This window comes from Muscardinus avellanarius, assembly GCF_963383645.1.
Source record: "Muscardinus avellanarius genome assembly, chromosome: 4".
NCBI lineage: Eukaryota > Metazoa > Chordata > Mammalia > Rodentia > Gliridae > Muscardinus > Muscardinus avellanarius.
This window is the reverse complement of record NC_137789.1, coordinates 101,077,990-101,098,581: the sequence shown is the minus strand read 5'-3', so window position 1 is coordinate 101,098,581 and position 20,592 is coordinate 101,077,990. Positions and strand designations below refer to the sequence as shown.

The following is a 20,592-nucleotide window of genomic DNA, read 5'->3' as shown; positions in this document are numbered from 1 at the left end:
AAAGTGAATACATATAGAAGATGATGTTGCTGACTTGACTATAAGAATAGATCTATTCCACGCTTTGTTGGATAAAATATTGGCTTCAGTATCACCCCTCAGTTGAGCTCTGATTATATAGTTTTCAGAGTTCTTGTTTTTTGTGATGTGTCCTTTAACCCATCATGCTTGTGACCATCAAATTGGTCCTTCTGATCCACAGCCTTATAAATTCATCCATCAAGATAGGTTTACTTATAATTGGATAATCTAGCTATGATAGGAGGAGGGTTGACCTTCGTGAAAGGAGACACATTGCACACCTTGCTCCGGGAGGAACCTTACAGGGACTTTTACTATGGTAAACAAAATGGAGGTCATGGGTATAAAAAGTCTGGTCCACGTGCTGTATCTTTGGTGGGGCATTCATTTGAACCAACCCCCATGCTATTCTGGCATGGGGCTGTAACTATCTTCTGTATTTCTATCTTTTTAATAAACTTCTTTAAATCTTCCAAAAAGAAAAAAATAGAAAAATAAATTCATCCATTCTCAACTGGTTTCTATGGCACCCAACTGGCTATTTAAAAGCATTCCAATTCCTTGACTAGGATTCAAGATTTGATATATTATTTGATATCTTTGTTAAATTGACACTTTTATTGAGATAATTATAAATTTGCATGTAGTTATGTAGTTTTTAAAAAGTAACCCAGAGAGGTCTGCTGGAATCCTCTACCCAGTTTTCTTCAACAAAACATTTTGTAGAATGATACTATCACCTTACAAGCAGGATATTGAACTTGATACATTTGACTGATTTTATTCAGTTATCTACTCATGTACTCATCTGTGTGTGTGTGTGTGTGTCTGTGTGTGTGCACATTTACTTCTGTGTAAACTTATTCACAATCATTATTTATCCACTATTACAGTAAAAATAGTGAACAATTCCATTACCGCAGGACCTTGTATTGTCCTTTTATATCCACACCCACCTTCTTCCCTTTCTTCCTTTCTTATCCAGTTTTTAATCCCTGGTAACCATTAATATTCCTCCATTTCTAATTTTTTGTCACTTAAAATATAGTATATAAACAGACTAATACCTTTTGGCTAAGCTTAATTCCTTAGGAAGTCATCCAGGTTATTGTGCTGTATTCATAGTTTAATGCTTTTTATTACCATAGAGTACCTTGGTTTGTTTAACTTTTCATCCACTGAAGTACATATGGGTTGTTCCTAGTTCTTGGTAATTATGAATAAAGTTTATTCATAAAATGGCTATATTTATATGCCATTGTGTGTGTGTGTGTATGTGTGTGTGCATACATACCTTTTCACTTACATGTGTCAAATATCCAAGAATGCAATTGTTACGTTTTGTGGTAATTGAATCATGAGTTGCATACGAAATTACCAAACTGCTTTCCAGAGTGGCTGTACCATTTTACATTTCCACCAGTGAGGTAGGAATGATTCAGTCTCTTTGCATCTTCTTCAAAACTTGGTTATATTTACTCTTTCATTTTACCATTTTAACAGGTGTGGAGTAATGTCTCTTTGTGGTTTTAGTTTACTATTCACTAATTTCTACACTTGATCTTAGCCAAAAGGCCGAGAAGCGATACTATTCACTAATTTCTAATGATGCTGAATGTATTTTTGCTTGCTTATTTGCTATCTATGTATCTGATTCAGTAAGATATCTGTTCTTATATTTTGGGAAAGTATATTTTCCATTTTCTATTTGAATGTTTGATGATTCAAAGTTCTTTATTTATCTAGTAGTTTTTTGTGATATATATGATTTGCACATAGTTTCTTCTACTTTGTAACTTGCCTTTTCAACCTCTTAATGGGGTCTGTGACAGAAAGAGGGTTTTATTTATTTATTTATTTAACTAGGGATTGGACTCAGGGATGTTTATCACCAAGCCACATTTCTGGCCCTTTTTTGTATTTTATTTTGAGATAAAATTTCTCTAAGTTGCTCAGATTTGCTTTGAACTTGCTATATTTCTGCCTCAGCTTCCTAAATTGTTGGGGTTATAGGCACACACTATCAAATCTGGGTAAATTGGTTTTAATTTTGATGAGATCCAATTTAGAAAGTTATTCTTTTTTATTTTATTTCTAAATTTTTATTGGTGTATTATAGTCATACATCTTAATGGAATACCAGGTCTTTGAGGTATACATGCATACATTGCTCAAATACCAATACCCTCCCTATTCTCTCCCCTTCCTTCCTTCTCAGATTTGGCTAAGTAATTGACTTTGATATGCTTGTTAATGTCCATCATGCACATTACAGAATTTCCCTCTTTCCCCCTCCCATCCCCTCAGGTCACCTTATTTCATTTATTGTATCCTCTTTTTTTGTCTAGAATTCCTCCTATGACCCATTTTCTCCCTAGCTTTCACATATTACAGAGAACATAGAATTTCTTATTTTTTTGTGACTGACTAATCTCACTTAGCATAATGTTCTCCATTTCCATCCATTTCCCTGTAAATGATGTAATTGTGTTTTTCTTTATGACTGAGTAAAATTCCATTGTGTACATATCTCATCATTTTGTAATCCACTCATCTGTTGATGGACATCTTGGCTGGTTCCGTAGTTTGGCAATGGTGAATGCAGCTATGAACATAGATACACATGCATTAATTTGGTAGTTTAGTTTTCATTCTTTTGACTAGATACCCAGAAATGGTATTGGGTATAGTAAGTTTGTTCCCATTCTTCTGGAAATCTTCCATACAGTTTTCTAGTGTGGTTATACTAATTTGCAATCCACCAACAATGTATTAGAGTTCCCACTTCTTCACATCCTTGACAGCATTTGTTGTTGTTTGTGTTTTGAATGATTTCCATTCTAGTTGAAGCTAGGTGAAATCTCAGGGTAGTTTTGATTTACATCTCTCTGATTACTAATGATGTTGAGTATTTTTTATGCATTTATTGGCCATTTGAATTTCTTTTTTTGTGAGTGTCTATTTACAAATGTATTCTTTGTGGATCATACTTTAGGTGTCAATCTGGCCTGAGACAGACACAATCTTCTTCTGTTTCCAACCACATGAAACGTTTGTGGACTTACAGTTTTTATGATATCCCACAGGCAACTATGAGTTAGTTATTGTTTAGGCTTTAAGGTATAGGTTGAAATTTTTTTGTTGTTATTGTTTTCTTCTGGTTACCCAAATGCCCTAGGAACCATTAAAAAGGCTGTCCTTCTGAAACTTAGTGAGACCTGGTTTCAAAATAAAGAATAAAAAATAGTGCAGGGGGTGTAGCTCGGAGGTCGAGTGCCCCTGGGTTCCATCCCCAGACCTGGAAAAAAAAAAAAAAGAAAAGAAGGCTGTCCGTCCTCTATTGAACATTCTCTATATGCATATATACCATAATGAATAAACTGCAAAATGCTAGCCCACACCATCACTTCACATGTCTTCATAAACATGTCTTCACACACATTATTTTGTGTGTGTGGTGAGAACCTTTAAGATTTATGGTCTTGCCAGGCTTGGTGGTGCACTCTTCTAATTCCAGCATTTGAGAGGCTGAGACAGGAGGATAGTGGTTCACAGACAGCTTCAGCTACTTAGTGAGGCCCTTTGCAACTCAATGAGACTCTGTTTAAAAATAAGGAATAAAAGCCGGGCGTGGTGGCGCATGCTTGTAATCCCCGTGCTTGGGAGGTTGAGACAGGAGGATCGCACAGATTCGAAGCCAGCCTCAGCTACTTAATGAGGCTTTCAGCAACTTAGTGAGACCCTGTTTCCAAATAAAATATAAAAAAGGTCTGGGAGTATAGCCTGGAGGTAGAAAGCCTCTGGGTTCCATCCCCAGTACCACACACACACACAAAAAAAATAGGGCTAGGGGTGTAGGTTGGAGGTAGAATGCCCTGAGTTTCATCCCTAGTACAACAAAAATAAAAGCAAACAAAACAAAAATCTATGGTCTTAACACATTTTAAGTATTTAATGCATTATTATCAGCTATAGTCGCTATGTGGTCTATTTGAGCTCCAGAACTTATTCATCCCACCTAAGTAAAAATCTATACCCAGTCCTCCAATTCCAGTCCCTGGCAATCACCATTCTACTTTCTGTTTCTATCAGTTAAACTTTTCTAGATCACACATATAGGTGAGATCCTTCAGTATTATTTTTCTATGCCTGGTTCTCATACCCTAGAATAATATCCTCTAGGTTCATCCATGTTTCTACAAATGACAAGGTTTCTTTTTTTTTTTATTCATGGATGGAAACAGGTTGATTGCTTATCTTGGTCATTGTGAACAATGCTGTACTCAACACTGGTGTTTAGATACATCTTTGAGATATTGATTTCCTTTTTTTGGATATATATATATACCAAGAAGTAGGATTACTAGAACTTGTAATAGTTCTATATGTAGTTTATGAGGCAGCTCTGTGCTGTTTTGTGTAATGACTGTACTCATTTGTATTCTCATCAACAGTATACAAAGGTCTCTTCTCTACTTCCTAAATATCATCCTCTATCTTCTTTTTTATAGTAGCCATTCTAATAGGTATAAAGATATATTATATTAGAGTTTTTGAATTGTACTTGTCTTATAACTAATAATGTTCAACACTTTTTTATATACCTGTTGGCCATTTGTGTGCATTTTTAGAAATGCCCAGTCAGGTCATTTGCCCAATTTTAATCAAGGTATTTGTTTTCTTACTACTTTGTCAGGTCCTTTACAACAAATGCATTATTAAATGCATGCTTTGCAAAAAGTTTCTCCCATTTCATGTATTGTTTATTGACTCTGTAGGTTGTCTGTTGTATGGAAGATTTTTTTGGGGGGAGGGTACTGGTGTTCCTGGAAGCCATTCTACCTCTGGGCTACACTCCTGGACATATATTATACTTTTTTATTTTTGGAAACAGGGTGTCTTAAGCCAGCCGTGCGTGATCCTCCTGTCTCCGCCTCCCAAGGGCAGGGATTACAAGCGTGCGCCACCAAGTTAGGCTTGTATGGAAGATTTTTATTTTGTTGTATTTTATTTGACTATTTTTGTTTTTCTTATCTATAATTTTAGGATCATATAAAATTATTTCCCAGATCAGCATCAAAAAGCTGTTTCCCCTGTGTTTTCTTTTAGATAGTTTACAGTTTCAGAAATTATGGTTAAGTCTTTAATTCATCTTGAGACAACTTTTATATATGGCATAAGATAAGGATCTCTTTTTTAATGTAGATAACCACTTTTCTCAGTGCCATTTATTGAAGAGACTGTCTTCCCCATTGTGTGTTCTTGGCAACTTGGTTGAAAATCAGATGTAAATACATGAGTTAATTTATGTGTTCTCTGTTTTCTTCATATGTCTATCTGTATGTCTATTTTTATGCCAATATTTTACCGTTGGTGCTACTAAAACTTTGTAGGATATTTTCTGGTCAGGCAATGTGATGCCTCTAGCTTTGTTCTTCTTGCTTAATATTGCTTTGGATGTTCAATAGTATTTTGTGGTTCCACAGAAACGTGTTTTTCCTATTTCTGTGAAAATTTTAATTGGAATTTTAGTAGGAATTGCACTGAATCTACAGATCATTTTAGGTAGTACAATTTTTTAACACAACTTTTAAAATTTCTCTTCCAATCTATGAGAACAGAATATTTTATTTTTTTTTATTTCTGTGATCTTCAAGTTCTTTCATTAATGCTTTAGTTTCACCATCTTCTACCTTATTGGTTAAATTTATACCTAAACAGCTTCTTTTTAAATGGGATTTTTCTTGATATATTTCATATAGTTTATTATTAGTATATAAGTATACCTAACTTCTATGTGTTAATTTTGCATTGTGAAAATTTACTGAAGTCTTTCATTCTAACACTTACTTGGTAAAGTCTTTAAGGTTTTCTATATAGAAGATCATGTCATCTAAAAGTAGAATTTTGTTTTTACTTTGCAATTTAAATGCTTTTTATTTCTTTTTCTTGTCTCATTTTCTGGCTAGGACATCCATTACTATACTAAATATATGGACACCAATAACATCCTTGTCTTGTTCCTATCTTAGAGTAAAAGCTTTTAAATTTTCACCATTAAGCCATTTAGCATGAAGTTAGCTGTGGACTTGTCATGTTTGGTCTTTTATGTTGAGTTACACAACTTCTATTTCTAATTTTTAACATGATTTTATCATAAAATGATGTTAAATTTTGTCAGATGCTTTTTCTACATTTGTTGAGGAAAACATATTTTATCATTCATTATATTAATAGAATATATCACATTTTTGAGTTATTCTTGCATCCTAGAGATAAGTTCCACCTAATCATGGTATACAATCCTTTTAATGTGTTGTTGAATTTGTTTTGTCAGTATTTTTTGGAGGATTTCTTCATCTATGTTCATCAGGGATATTACGTTGAAATTTTCTTTTCTTGTAATATACTTGTCTGGCTTTGGTATCTAGGTAATGGTAGCCTCATGAAACGAGTTTGAGTATATTTTTCCCCGTCAGTATTTTGGATGAGTTTCCAGAAAGATTCTCATTAACATCTCTTTAAATGTTAGTGAGATTAGTCAGTCAAAAAATTAGAAATCAAATGCTCTCCCTAATATGTGGAAGCTAGGGGAGAAAATGGGTCATAGGAGGAACTCTAGATGAAGGAGATTCTATAGATGAGCAAATAAGATGACCCACTGAGGGGATGTGAGGGAGGAAGAGGGAAATTCTTTAATGTACATGATGTACTTTAACAAACATATCAATGTCAATCACTAAACCAAACATGAGAAAGAGGGAGGGGAGAGAATGGAGTGGGAATCGGGTAAGAGCTAATGGGGTGATGTGTGCATGTATGTCTCCACCATCTTGTATCTCATTAAGATGTATGTCTACAATGTACCAATAAAAAAAATTTTAAAAATTGGTAGAAGTCACCTGCAAAGCTATCAGGTGTTATTTTTTTTTTGGTATTAGAATGGTTTTGATACTGATTCTATCTCTTTTCTCACTACTGGTTCATTCATATTTATTTCTCCCTCTTTCAGTCTTGGTAATTGTATGTTTCTGAAAATTCATCCATCTTTTCTAGGTTTTCTAATTTGTTGGTTTACAATTTTTCATAATAGTTTCTTATGAACTTTGTAATTATATGGTATCAGTTTACTCCATTTTCACTTATAATTTTTTCTATTTGGATCTTCTCTTTTTTGTAGGAGTAAAGGCTTGTAAATTTTGTCATTTAAAAAAGTCAACTTTTACGCTGGGTGTGGTGGCGCACGCTTGTAATCCCCACGCTGGGGAGGCAGAGACAGGAGGATCAAGCAGGTTCGAAGCCAGCCGCGCTGGCTTAAGAGACCCTGTTTCTAAATAAAAAAGTATAAAATAGGTCTGGGAGTGTAGCCTGGAGGTAGCAGGGCTTCCAGGAACCCCAGTACCACACACAAAAAATAATGAAAATTAAAAAAATTAAAAAGTCAACTTTTAGTCTCATTGCTCTTTTCTATTGTCTTTCTAGTCTCTATTTTAAAAAATATTTCTTCTGACTTTTATTCCTTCTTTCTGCCAACTTTGGATTTACTTTGTTCTTTTAGTTCTTTGAGTTATAAAGTAAAAGTGTTTGAGTTCTTGATTTGTTTTTAGTGCTGTTTTTATTGCTATCAACTTTCCTCTTAGAACTGCTATTGCTGCATCCAAAAATCTTTATTATGGTGTTTCCATTTTTATTTGTCTCAAGATTTAAAAAAAATATTTCTTCTTTGATCCACTGGCTGTTCAGGATTATGGTGTTTAATTTTCACATTTTGTGAATTTTCTAATTCTCTTGGTATTGCTTTCCAGTCAGGAAAGCATTATAGTTGGAAAAGATAATTGATATTATTTAAATCCTTTTATATTTGTTAAACTTGTTTTGTGGTCTAATATGTAATTGATACTGGATAATGTTCCATGTAGGTTGGGAAAGTATATATACATATGCATATATTATTTATATACACATATGTATCATATATTACAGACATATGTATGTATTTAGTGCCTTTGAATCTATCATTGGTTGTTTATACATAACATATAGTTGGATTATGCTTTTAAAAATTTATCCTGATAAGCTCTACTTTTAAACAGAAAGTTTAACAGAATGTTCTCCACATCTTTCCATTTTCTTCAAATGATACAATTTTGTTCTTATTTATTGCTGAGTAGAATTCCATCGTGTTTATTTCCCATACATTTGTAATCTATTCACCTATTGATGGATACCTAAGTTGGTTCCATAATTTGGCTATTGTGAATTGTGCTGCTGTGAACACGGGTATGCAAACATTTAGTGAGATTAGCAGTTACAGAAAGTGGATGATCATATGTTTTCTCTAATATGCACAAGCTAGGGAGTTATTGGGATACAAGAAGGACTCCAGGTGATGAAAGAAAAACCTCAATGGAGCCAGAGAATTGATCCAAGGCAAGAGGAGGGGGAATATTGTGGCTCTTTAATGGAAATACTACCATCAACTATGTGTGCATATGTGAATATACCAACACAGTGTTAGTGCTCTGAATTGGAAAGGGGGGAAATGGGGAGGTAAGGGGGGAAACCTACAAAGTGCTTGGTGCATGTAAGTCAGTGTCAACATGATTTATATTATGATGTAAGGCTATAAAGTACCAATAAAAGAATATGAAAAAATAAATAGAAAGTTTAATTTGATTTTAGTTTTATATTTCATGGAATAACAGATAAGGAAGTAGTTCTATCATTTTTCTCTTTGATTTCTATATGTCTTGAATCATTTTTGTTTCTCATTTTCTTTATTAATGCCTTATTTTGTTAAACAGGCATTTTTTTTGGTGGTACTGGGATTCCTGGAAGCCCTTCTACCTCCAGGCTCCACTCCCAGACCTATTTTATACTTTTTTATTTTTGGAAACAGGGTCTGTAAGCCAGCACGGCTGGCTTCGAACCTGTGTGATCCTCCTGTCTCCACCTCCCAAGCGCTGGGATGTCTCCACCTCCCAAGCGCTGGGATTACAAGCGTGCACCATCACGGCCAGCTTAAACAGGCATTTTTTGTTTGCCATTTTTATTTTCTTATTGTTTCTTTATATGTGTTATATTCTTTAGATACCTTATACCTATATGTAATACATATATTGCATTATACATATGTCTTTATATACACATGTATAAATATAAATATAAATATATATGTATATTTATGTCATGAGCATTGTATTTACCATCTTAATAACCATCTGTTTTGGGTTGATATTAATTTAATTTTAATAATATATAAAAAATATACCTTGAGGGTTGGGGACGTAACTCAGTGGTAGAGTGGTTGACTTGCATGCATAAGGTCCTAAGTTTGAACCCCAGCACTGCAAAAAATAAAAACACAAACACAACTGCTCCTATATACCTCTGTTTCACTCCTGCTACTCCCACATTTTTTTTGAAACTCCTGGATAGAACATTCTTTATTACTATGTTATCTTTTGCTTTTGTATTTGTGTATGTATATTTATTTTTCCCTGTATTCTGATCTTGCTATCAGATACCCTGTGGTCTTCAGAGTTAATTTTGCTCTTTAAAAGTTAAGATTTCATAGTCCAAATTGTTGTTTGGTCAGTTGAGAATTAATCACCTCATGTCTTATTTTTCTCACTAACGTATAATAATGTTTACATCATGAAGGTTGTCAGAAGGACCAGAAGGTACCAAACATGTTATGCAAACAGTATAGGACAAGTCACACCTGATGTAGTCCTTCACTTATTTTTATGCGAAGCTTTCAGTTTACTTTTACTTTCATTGGTTCTTTCTCTTACATCCATCATAATGATTTTTATTTCTTTTGCATCTTTTGTTTAATGTCATTTTAATTTAATAATGAATAAACCATTTATTTAATAGTGGGTAACATGCCAGAAATGGACTTGTGTACATGTCATTAAGTCCACTTTTTTCTCTTATTTATGTCATTTTTTACTTTATGGATTTTATAACCCACAACTTTTTAAAGATTCCATCCTCTATAAATACAAACTTGCCATTTTTCAATTTAATGTTATAGGGCTTAAATATTCTTTTATTTATTTATTCATTTTTGTGGTACTAGTGCCCTTCTACCTCCGTGCTACACTCCCAGACCTATTTTATACTTTTTTATTTTTTGGAAACAGGGTCTCTTAAGCCAGCGCTGCTGGCTTCAAACCTGTGTGATTCTCCTGTCTCCACCTCCCAAGCGCGGGGAATACAAGTGTGCGCCACCACACCCAGCTTGGGCTTAAATAGTCTTTTAGCAAAAATTGACGTATCTCCTTTTGATTACCATGTTGTATGTCTGCCAGAGAAATATTTTTTATGTTATAATCACTGTACTTTACTTATAAATTCATATTTATATTATTTGCCATGTTTTAATCATTATCATTTCTCTTACAATGGATGTGTGTTTTATTTGGGGGTATAAATTTATTAATCTGGTCTCATAAAGAAGAATATTTAGCCATTGCCAGTTTAATAAAATAAACATATTTGACCTTACATGTTAACTTGTGTATTTTAAATAGTTTACATTGTGTTTAACACTTTATTACTGTTATTATGCCTATGGTTCTCCATAACAGCCTGGAAATTAAGTATTTTTCTTTAGAATTTAATGACTTTCTTTAGGCTTAAAAATACATGCACTTCTTTGTCAGACTCAGCAATGAAACCATATGTTTCTCTTATAACATGAGATGATGCCAGAGTAGCTTCTTCTTGTCCTCTCCTTCTTCCACCTACTCGATTTTTGTTGATAGAATTTTAGAGCCAGTTTACTATGGTTATATCTTTTGTTTTATTTTTAAAAATCATGTCTGTATTCTTTAAACTATATATTTGGCATTCACACTCTTTTATTTTATTCTACCCATATTTATAGTCATTATCTGGGCTGAATTCTATCTTCTGATGATTTTAATGCTTGTTGAATGGTTCTTAACACTATAATTTAGCCATGGTGCATTTCTTTGTTTTGATGATTTTTTCTGATAAGCTGCAGTATGTTTTTGAGCAATATATCTAACAAGAACAGTATAATTTTTGAGACAGCATGTCTGAGAATCTTTTTCTGTTGCCTTCACACATGAATTAGAACTGATCCGGATATAATATTCTTGTGTCACAACTTCTTAATATTCTGTAGAATTTATTCTATTGCCTTCTGTATATTGGTATTACTATGAAGAAGCATTTGATTTTCCTTCTCCCTTTCTCTTTCTCTTCCCCTCTCACATTCTTCTCTTCTCATCATCTCCCTTCTGCATTTCTTACTCTCCCTCCTCTTTCCTTTTTCTCCTCTCTCCTCTCCTCTCCTCTCCTCTCCTCTCCTCTCCTCTCCTCTCCTCTCCTCTCCTCCCCTCCCCTCCCCTCCCCTCCTCCTTCTCCTCCCCCTCCCCTCCCCCTCCCCCTCCCTCCTCCCTCCTCCCTCCTCCTCTTCTTCTTCTTCTTCTTCTTCTTCTTCTTCTTCTTCTTCTTCTTCTTCTTCTTCTTCTTCTTCTTCTTCCTCTCTCTCTCTCTCTCTCTCTCTCTCTCTCTCTCTCTCTCTCTCTCCCTCCCTCCCTCCCTCCCTCCCTCCCTCCCTCCCAGAGCATTCTGAGCATTCTACCTCTGAGCTACATCTCCAGGCCTCTTTTTTATTTTGTTTTAAATTTTTGTTTTGAAACACTATCTTACTAGGTTTCTTAGAGTCTCACTAAGTTGCTGAGTCTGTTCTTGAATTTGTGACTCTCCTGTCTCAGCTTCCAAGTACTAGAATTATAGGCCTGTGCCACCATGCTCGGCGTCTCTTATTTTATCCCTTCTTTCTCTCTGCTTTCCTCTTTCCCTTCTTCACCATTTTTTCTCCCCATTCTTCACCTTCCTCTGTCTATTCCCTTGCTCCTTGTTCATTTTTTATTCTTGCTTCCCACTTCCCGTCTCCCTGGTTCTCCCTTCTTTCTTTTCTTCCTTTCCTCTTTCTTCTTCCATTTCCATTTTTTTCATATTTATCTTCTCCTTTTCCATTCTCCACTAGCCTGCTCCCTTTCTTCTTCCCTTTTAATTCCTTTTCTCTTACTGTTTCTTCTGCCCTTCTTTCTTAATGTCTTCTCTTTCTGTACTTTCTTCTTCATCATCAACCTTACTAATATCTTTGAATTAAAAATTTCCCACCAGTATTTATTTAATAATTAGTTTTATATCATTAATTATGCTTAAAATTCTAGCCTCAAGTGTAGCTCACAGGTCAAATTCCCTTGGGTTACATCCCCAAACCCAAGCACACACACAAAAAATCTAGCCTCAAACCTTTCTATATGCCAAGAAGACACTTTCAGTTGAGCTCAGTAATTTTTCCAGCTTTTAAATCTTTTCCTAACATTCATATCCCACTTACCGTATGCCATTCTCAGGAACATTAACTCTTTGTGTGAGTTCTCCATATCTACTGTACTCTCTTTGATAGCTTTGAATTCATCTCCCTGTTCTTTTTCATTGTGGGGGAGTCTCTCATTTTATCTTGCACATTTATAGTTAAATTTTCTCTAGTCTTCCTATAAATTCTAACTACCTGTTTTAATTTACCCTTTATTTTTTCTTCCTCTCACTCTTTTAGTGCCTCTTTTATTTCTTAGCCACAGTTTTGTGGATTTCATTTTTAACTTTTGTTATAGAGTCCTTGCTACAGTGAATTACACCTTTCAGAAAAACAAACATTTTTCTGACTTACACTTTCTCTAGCATACCAGCATATGTTTTTCCAACACTGTATTTTTCAGAATCTTAAATGTAGTATCATACATATTTATGTGTTTTTTTCTTTCATAAGGGAACTTTTCTCTCTGTGTCTATATTGTCACTGTGGTTTACTTTCTTTGAGTAAGGAGATTTCTTTTAAAACACAGGTAAGAAGATTCTCTTCAGATATCTCCTGGTAGTACACCTGGCTGCAGATAAAATCATCCTTGCTGTTTTTTTTTTTTTTTTCTACTGGGAATTGAACCCAGAGACATTCTACCTCTGAGTTATATGGCTAGCTTCCAACCAGAAATCTTCCTGTTTCAGTGTCCCAAGCACTGAAATTACAGACTTGCACTACCACTCCTGACTTCATGCTTGCCAATGTTGATCTGAGTTTGTGAGTACAAGTGGAGGCCATGAAGTAAATTAGCATTTCTAGTACTGTAAGTTAGTGGAATTTTTTCTTTTGCGATTTTTTGCCCCAATAACAAAGTTTCTGTTTCTAACATTCTGATTGATCCTACCTGTACAATCCTAAGCCACAGTGTAGCTTTTTTCTAACCTCCTTCTTGTCATTGCTATTTTCTGCAATTTACTGACAAGTTACTATTTGTCAAAGACAAATGCTAGTGAACTGGGGTTTATACATACTGTGCCCTGCAGAGCTGAGAGGAAACCAGGGGCTTTCTATTGTTGCTACTTTAAACTTCTTGTAGATATAAAAGGAAATCCACTGAGATAATGCATTTGTAAAGAAAGATGAATTTGAGTTGCCCATTACTTTTCTCCCCTCCTCTCTGGAAATCTCTCAAAGTGTTTGATAATGGGTAGCATCTTTTCCTCGTCCATGACACATGATTTCCTATAGCTCAGTAATCCCCTAGTCATTTCAGTAGGTATCTAGAAAAATGGAAGTTTGATATTTGTCCTCTGTTAATATTTTTCTTATTAATCATAGTAATCTTAACCTGCCAATTTTCAAATCAATATACAAAAATTCAATAATTATTATATCCTACTCCATCCATATAACTGTTCATGGTTACTTTCCTAGTATTTGAAACTTATAAATTCCTAATGTCCAGGAGAAAATGAAGTATTTAATACAGAAGCAATTTTCAGCTGTTCATATTGGTGATTGTGAGGTCTGATCATGGAAGAGGGTCAGCATTCTAACTGAAGTAATTCAAAATGACTGACCAGACAACTCAGGGGGAGAAAGATTTATTTTCTTAGATTTTTTTATTTATTTGGAGTTTGGTCCATGTTAGGCTGGGTCTGCAGATCTCAGGGCATGGTGACAGAAAGTAGAGAGGAGAGGGCAAAGGCTCTATTCTCACATCATGGAGGTTAGATCCAGAGTCAGCAAGGGTAAACAAATTCCCAAGCACAGTCCCTAAGGCCACACCCCAGTAACCTACCTACTTCAGCCACATCCTATCTGCCTAGGTTACCACCCAATAAATTCATTACAATGGACTTATCCACTGATGGGATTTCAATCCCCATGCCTTAATTATATCAACTTAAACACTAATGCATGAGCTTTTCAGGAAACATATCTAAACATAACTCTTACTTTCTATTACCAAAATAGTATCAAGAATCCTATAACTTCATTTCCAGGACAGTTAGTAATAGACGTTTATCCATTATCATGAGTCATTGGGAAAAAAGTGGGCATTGGCAGCTGTTTGAACACTACAGACACATTATTTTATCCAGGCCTATAAGGAAATATTTTGGCTCAAACTTCTAGGTGAGTAGCACTTTATATTCAAAGGAAGCATGTTTAGCCTAGAGGTTCATGTTGGAAAGCAAGAGCCCAGAGTTATGACTCATTGAGAAAACACAGAAAATTTGTCATAAACATAGATACTGGAACTTGACTGCCTGGGTCCATATCCTCCCTTTTTTACTTACCAGCTATGAGATCTTGTGCAAATCACCTAACTTCTCTATGTTAAGAATCTATGTCTCATCTATGGTGTTAAGAATGGCATCGATCTCACAGAGCTTTGGGAGAATTCATCCACATACATTAGAACTTCAATAGACAGGGCTATGTGAGAGTTACATATTGTTGCTGCTTATTGCTGTTTTTTACAAGGTAGGCAAAGAAATGCCTTTTGTGATTTGGGGTCCTGAATGGCAGGGAAGGCAGCATGACTGCATGATGTGGGAAGAAGGGTGATGGCAGAGGAAGTATGCAACTCAAGTCTGGAACTGAGGCCAACTGGCTTTAGTTGCTTGACCTTTATGATGCTTTGTCTCTCTATAGGCAAGACAGGAAGGTCAGCGTAAATTACAATTTAAGATGTTTGCTCATCTGTTCATTATATGTGTAAACATCACATTTGTACGTTAAAATGAGCAAATACTTTCTAGAGATAAATCCTCGTGTTAAGATAAGGGAAGACAGGTAATCTATAAAAACACTATTGTCTTGTACCTACAAATATATACAATTTCAGAAGAAAAAAAAAAGACCAAATTTACAAAAAGCCTAATATATCCTGAGGTAGTTGTCCTTTTGTTATTTTGTAACATTATTTGCAGAAATTGTATGATAAACTGAAAATCTATATGGGGGTTGGTAATGACTTCTTTCATATAACAGCAAAAGCATGGCACATAAAAGAAAAAATGATAATTTGGTCTTCATTAAAATTTTAAGCTTTTGTGCAGGACACTATTAAGAGAACGAGTATAAAAGTCACTAACTGGAAAAAATATCTGGAAAACACGTATAAGATAAATGTTCATGCTACCTTCTTACTTTTGCATAATATATAAAAAAAACTCTTAAAAGCCAACAATAAGAAAATAATATGCCTTTTTAAAAAATGGGCCAAAGATCTGAACAAATTTCTCATGAAAGAAGATACTTAGATGACAAGAAGCATATAAAAAGGTGCTCAACTTAATATATCATCAGAGAATTTGCAAATTAAAAACAATAATGGGGCACCACTGCACTTCTGTAAGAATGGCCACAATTCAAGCCACAGAAAACACCAAGTTCTGGTGAGAATATAAAGCTGCAGGAATTCATTGCGCATCATAGAGACAATATGGAAAACAGTTTGGCATTTTTCTTACAAAATGAAGCATACTCTTATGATATGATCTGGCAATCACATTTCTTGGTATTTACCTAACTTTATGAAAAACATATAGCTATGCAAAATTTTTGTACATATATCTGAACAGCAACTTCATTTATAGTTTTCAAAATTTCAAAGCAACTGAGATGTTCAGTAGGTGACTTGATAGAAAACCATGATATGTTCCCATAATAGAATATTATTCAGCACTAAAACAGGTGCTATTGATACCTGAGAAGACATATTAAAAAGGGGAAGTCTTGTAATAAATAGAAATATAGATGAGGTTTAATAATTCTGATGTCAGGGTCTTAAAAGGTGCGATTGTGGCCCAAGTGAGGATAATATGAACGAGGCATGGCTAGATGTAACAATTTCTTTTTGAAGACTGAACTGAAAGGCCATTACATATGGATCATTATTATTTTGGCTGTCAAGATTCCAGTTTTTACATTAATACATGACTATATGAAGGTGTCATTGTCAATTTCAGTAATATGTGCTTGGAGGAAGGAGGGGAGAGCTTAATTTGATATGGAGGGAAACATACCAATTGATGCATGCATGTGTGAATATATCCCTTTGAATATGGTCAGAATTTATGCTTAACCGTTGAGAGTACAATGTTTTAGATTTTTTTTTAAATTTGAGCTTTTCTGTTGCTGTTTGTACTCTGTAAATTACATTTTTTCTTTTTTTTTCTCCAGTTACCTTCTCACTTTCACATACCTATCTCAAAGTATCAAGACATTCAAGTTTGTTACCTTTGACACAGAAGATGTGAATAACTCTGAGTTAACAGATTACTATAAATCCTTGCTATTCATAAGTGGGGCACATGGGCCAGCATAAATGGTATGAGGTGACATCTTAGGCCTTATCTCAGATCTCCTGACTTGGAATATCCAATTGATTTAATTCACCTTCAAGCTTGAAAATCAACTTGAAAAGATGTATTTTTTGTTTTACTTTTTTGTGGCATTGGGGGTGGAACCCAGGGGCTTAGAAGGCCTCCGGGCTATACTACCAGACCTATTTTATTCTTTATTGGGAAACAGGGTCTCACTAAGTTGCTGAGGCTGGCTTTGATCCTCTTGTCTCAGCCTCCTAAGTGCGGAGATTAAAAGCGTATGCCACCACGTCCAGCTCACAAGATGTATTTTAACATAGCTAAACAAACATCAGTTCCTATCTTTGGGGGTAATAAAAACTGGAAAAAGAAATGTTATATATAAATGATACCCATGAAAAATATATTGTGAGAACTTCTTTACACACCATACACACCATGATGGAGAAATAGGTATGAAACTAGATGTTCCACCATAACAATCATAAAACTAGAAAAATATGCCATATAGAAACTTTTTTTTTGGAGGTACTAGGGATGAAGCCCAGGGGCATTCTACCTTCGAGGTACACTCCAAGCCCTATTTTTTAGTCTTTTTATTTTTGAAACAGGTTCTCACTGTGTTGCTAAGGGCCTCACTAAGTGGTTGAGGCTGTCTGTGAACTATAATCCTTCAGTCTCAGCCTCCCGAATGCTGGGATTATAAGCATGCACCATCATGCCTGGCTTAGAATCTTTTTAAATATTAAAAAACAGGTGGCTTGAGAGGAAAGGAAAAAGGTATACTATTCAAATGGTAAGTTGCTTCACCTCACAGGGTAGACTATATACCATAGGGTATATAAGGTAAAACAAGTAACATTACATATGATAAAAATAATAATTTTTACCAAAAAGACAATTATTCTAAATTCATATACACCTAAAGGTGTAACACCAAACTTTATGAGGAAAAGTCTGACAAATTTAATGGAAGAACGAGAAACGTAAATCAGTCAAAATTTTAACCTCATTCTCTTAGAAACTGTCATAACAAGTAAACAAAAACCCATTAAAGCTACAGAAGATCTAAACAGCACCATCAACTAACTTGACATAGTTGACAGTTATAGAACACTTTACCCAGAAATTGCAAAATACATAGAGTTTTCAAGTATGCACAAAACATTCACTAAGAAAGACCACTTCTTTAGTCATAGAATTAAATTTTAGTATGTCTAAAAAAAAAAAGAATAAAATCTTAGCTGAATGCAGAGGCACATGCCTATAAACCCAGACTTTGGGAGGCTGGGACAGGAGAATTGCAGGTTTGAGGTCATCTTCAGCAACCTATGAGATACTGTTTCAAAATAAAAATAAAATATGGCTGGGGGTGTAGCTCAGAGATAGAATGCCTCTGGGTTTAACCTCCAATGCCAAAAATATATAAATAAAGCCCAACTAAAATCTTATAGAATATGTTCTTTATCACAAAATTAAATAAGAAACCAACAAAATAATCTAGAAAATTTACAGTGAAATTTAAATAACATAATTCCAAACAACTCATGTGTCAAAGAAAAAGGCATAAAAGACATTCTTAATATATTATTAAATGATAATGAAAATACAGCTAGGCAAAATTTGTGAACTATAGGAAAAATAGTGGTTGAATGTAAGTTTATATTAAATGTTTATATTAGAAGCAAATTTTTATCTTTTCCTTTAAGTTCAAGATTTTTTAGTTTCCTCCTTTAAAAAAGTAATAAAAACAAGTTAACAATGTAAATTTAAAGAAAGAAAAATAATGTGTAATAACATTAGAATTAGAAAATCTACAAGTTAAAACAGTCATTACAATCAGGATACAGAAGTGATTCATCACCACAAAAATCATTTAAAACTGAAAAAAAAAAAACCCCCACAGAAAGCCTTTATGATTTGGGTTAGACAAATTCCCTCCCCACTCTCATCTATCTACTCTAGCTCCTCCAACTTTAACCTTTGGCAACTACTTATCTATTCTCCATCACTATAATTTTATTACTCTAAAAATGTTACATAAATAGAATCATAGAGCATGTTACTTTAAGAGATTGATGTTTCCCCACTCAGCATAATACATTAGAAATCCATCCATATTTTATGAGTATCAATAATTCATTTCTTTTCATGGATGAGTAGTGTCCCCATTACATGGATGAAAAAAGTTGCTTTATCCAATCACCTATTGAAGGATATTTGGATTGTTTCCAGTTTTAAGATATTAGAAATAAAGCTTTATATAAACAAAATAAAATATAAAAGTTGGCTGTTTGATAAGTTTAATAAATTTGATAAATCCCAAGCAAGACAAAACTGACTAATCAAGAAAAATAAGCAGCCGGGCGTGGTGGCGCACGCTTGTAATCCCAGCATTCGGGAGTCGGAGACTGGAGGATTGCGGTTCGCAGACAGCCTCAGCTACTTAGGCTCTTTGCAACTCAGTGAGACCCTGTTTTAAAAAATAGAAAGACTAAAAAATAGGGCTGGGGGTGTAGCTCGGAGTCACAATGTCCCTGGGTTTCATCCCTGGTACTGCAAAAAAAAAAAAAAAAAAAAAAAAAAAAAAAAAAAAAAAGAAGAAAAAAAGGAAAGAAAGAAAGAAAGAAAAAAAAGAAAAGAAAAATAAGCAAATGAAAGCTGAAATTATCAATATGACAAATGAATCTGAAGATTTCTTTCTTTCTTTCTTTTTTTATTTTTGTATTACTGGAGATGGAACCCAGGGACATTCTACCTCCAAGTGACACTCCAAGCTCTTTTTTAAAATTATTTATTTTTACAGAAACTGTACTATTTATTATTCTTTATTTTGAAACAGGGCATCAGGGCATCACTGAGTTACAAAGGGCCTCACTAAGTTGCTGAGGCTGTTTTCAAACTGCAATACTCCTGTCTCATCCTCCCAAATGCTAGGATAACAAGCATATATCACCATGCTTGGCTCATCTGAAGATTTCTTTATCAATTCTTGAAATATTAAGAGAATAATAATATAACATTATGAGCAACTATCTGCCAACAAATTCAACAGTTTAGGTAAAATGGGAATATTTCTCTTAACAAGGTATTGGCTTTATAAGAAAACACCTTGCCATTTAAGAAATTCCAGGCCCAGTTTGCCTTACTGGTGAGTTTATCCTATGTACAAAGAAATAATGCTAATCATAAACTTCTATCGAGGAAGAGAAAATAATTTTTTTTCAAATACATTAATGAAACTGGAATAGCCCTGATACCAAGAGTATAAAAATATATTAGGAGAAAATTACAAATCAGTATCGTCCATGAATTTAGATACAAAAGTCCTCAATACAATATTAATAAGTTGAATCCAGTAATGCATAAAAATGGCAATACATTATATGTAAGTAGAGTTTCATCCCTGAGATTTAAGGTTGTTCCAACATTTGAGAACAAATCAATGTATATAAGCAAAATAAAAATGAAGATGAAAAATTATGTAAAGTTTTTTTTCAATTGCTTCTCTTTTTAAAAAAATTTTATTGGTGCATTATATTCATATATCATATTGGGGTAAAAAAATAGTGTGTACATACATGTACACATCACTGATTTTAACCCCTACCCAATTCCCACCCCATTCCCACCCTATCCCTCCTTCCCTTGTTTGGCTTAGTGGTTGACTTCGATATGTTTAAGTAAATTGTGTGTTTTAGAGATTTTCCTCTTCCCCCCTCCCATCTCCTCCTTTAGGTTGTCTTGTTTGCTACTCTATAGGATTTTCTTTTTCATCTAGAGTTCCTTCTATGACCCATTTCTCCTTAGCTTTCACATATTAGGGAAAGCATCTGATTTCTTATTTTTTGTGACTGACTAATCTCACTTAGCATAATG

The 20,592-nt window shown here is 34.3% G+C and overlaps 1 protein-coding gene across 1 annotated transcript in view; it reads left to right on the top strand.

Annotated features, from left to right (window-relative positions):
• The window catches only part of GRID1 (glutamate ionotropic receptor delta type subunit 1), a gene marked incomplete at both ends in the record, with an annotated part of 769,462 nt that overhangs the window by 632,780 nt on the left and 116,090 nt on the right, over window positions 1-20,592 (top strand). The gene's annotated exons all lie outside the window — the stretch shown is intronic.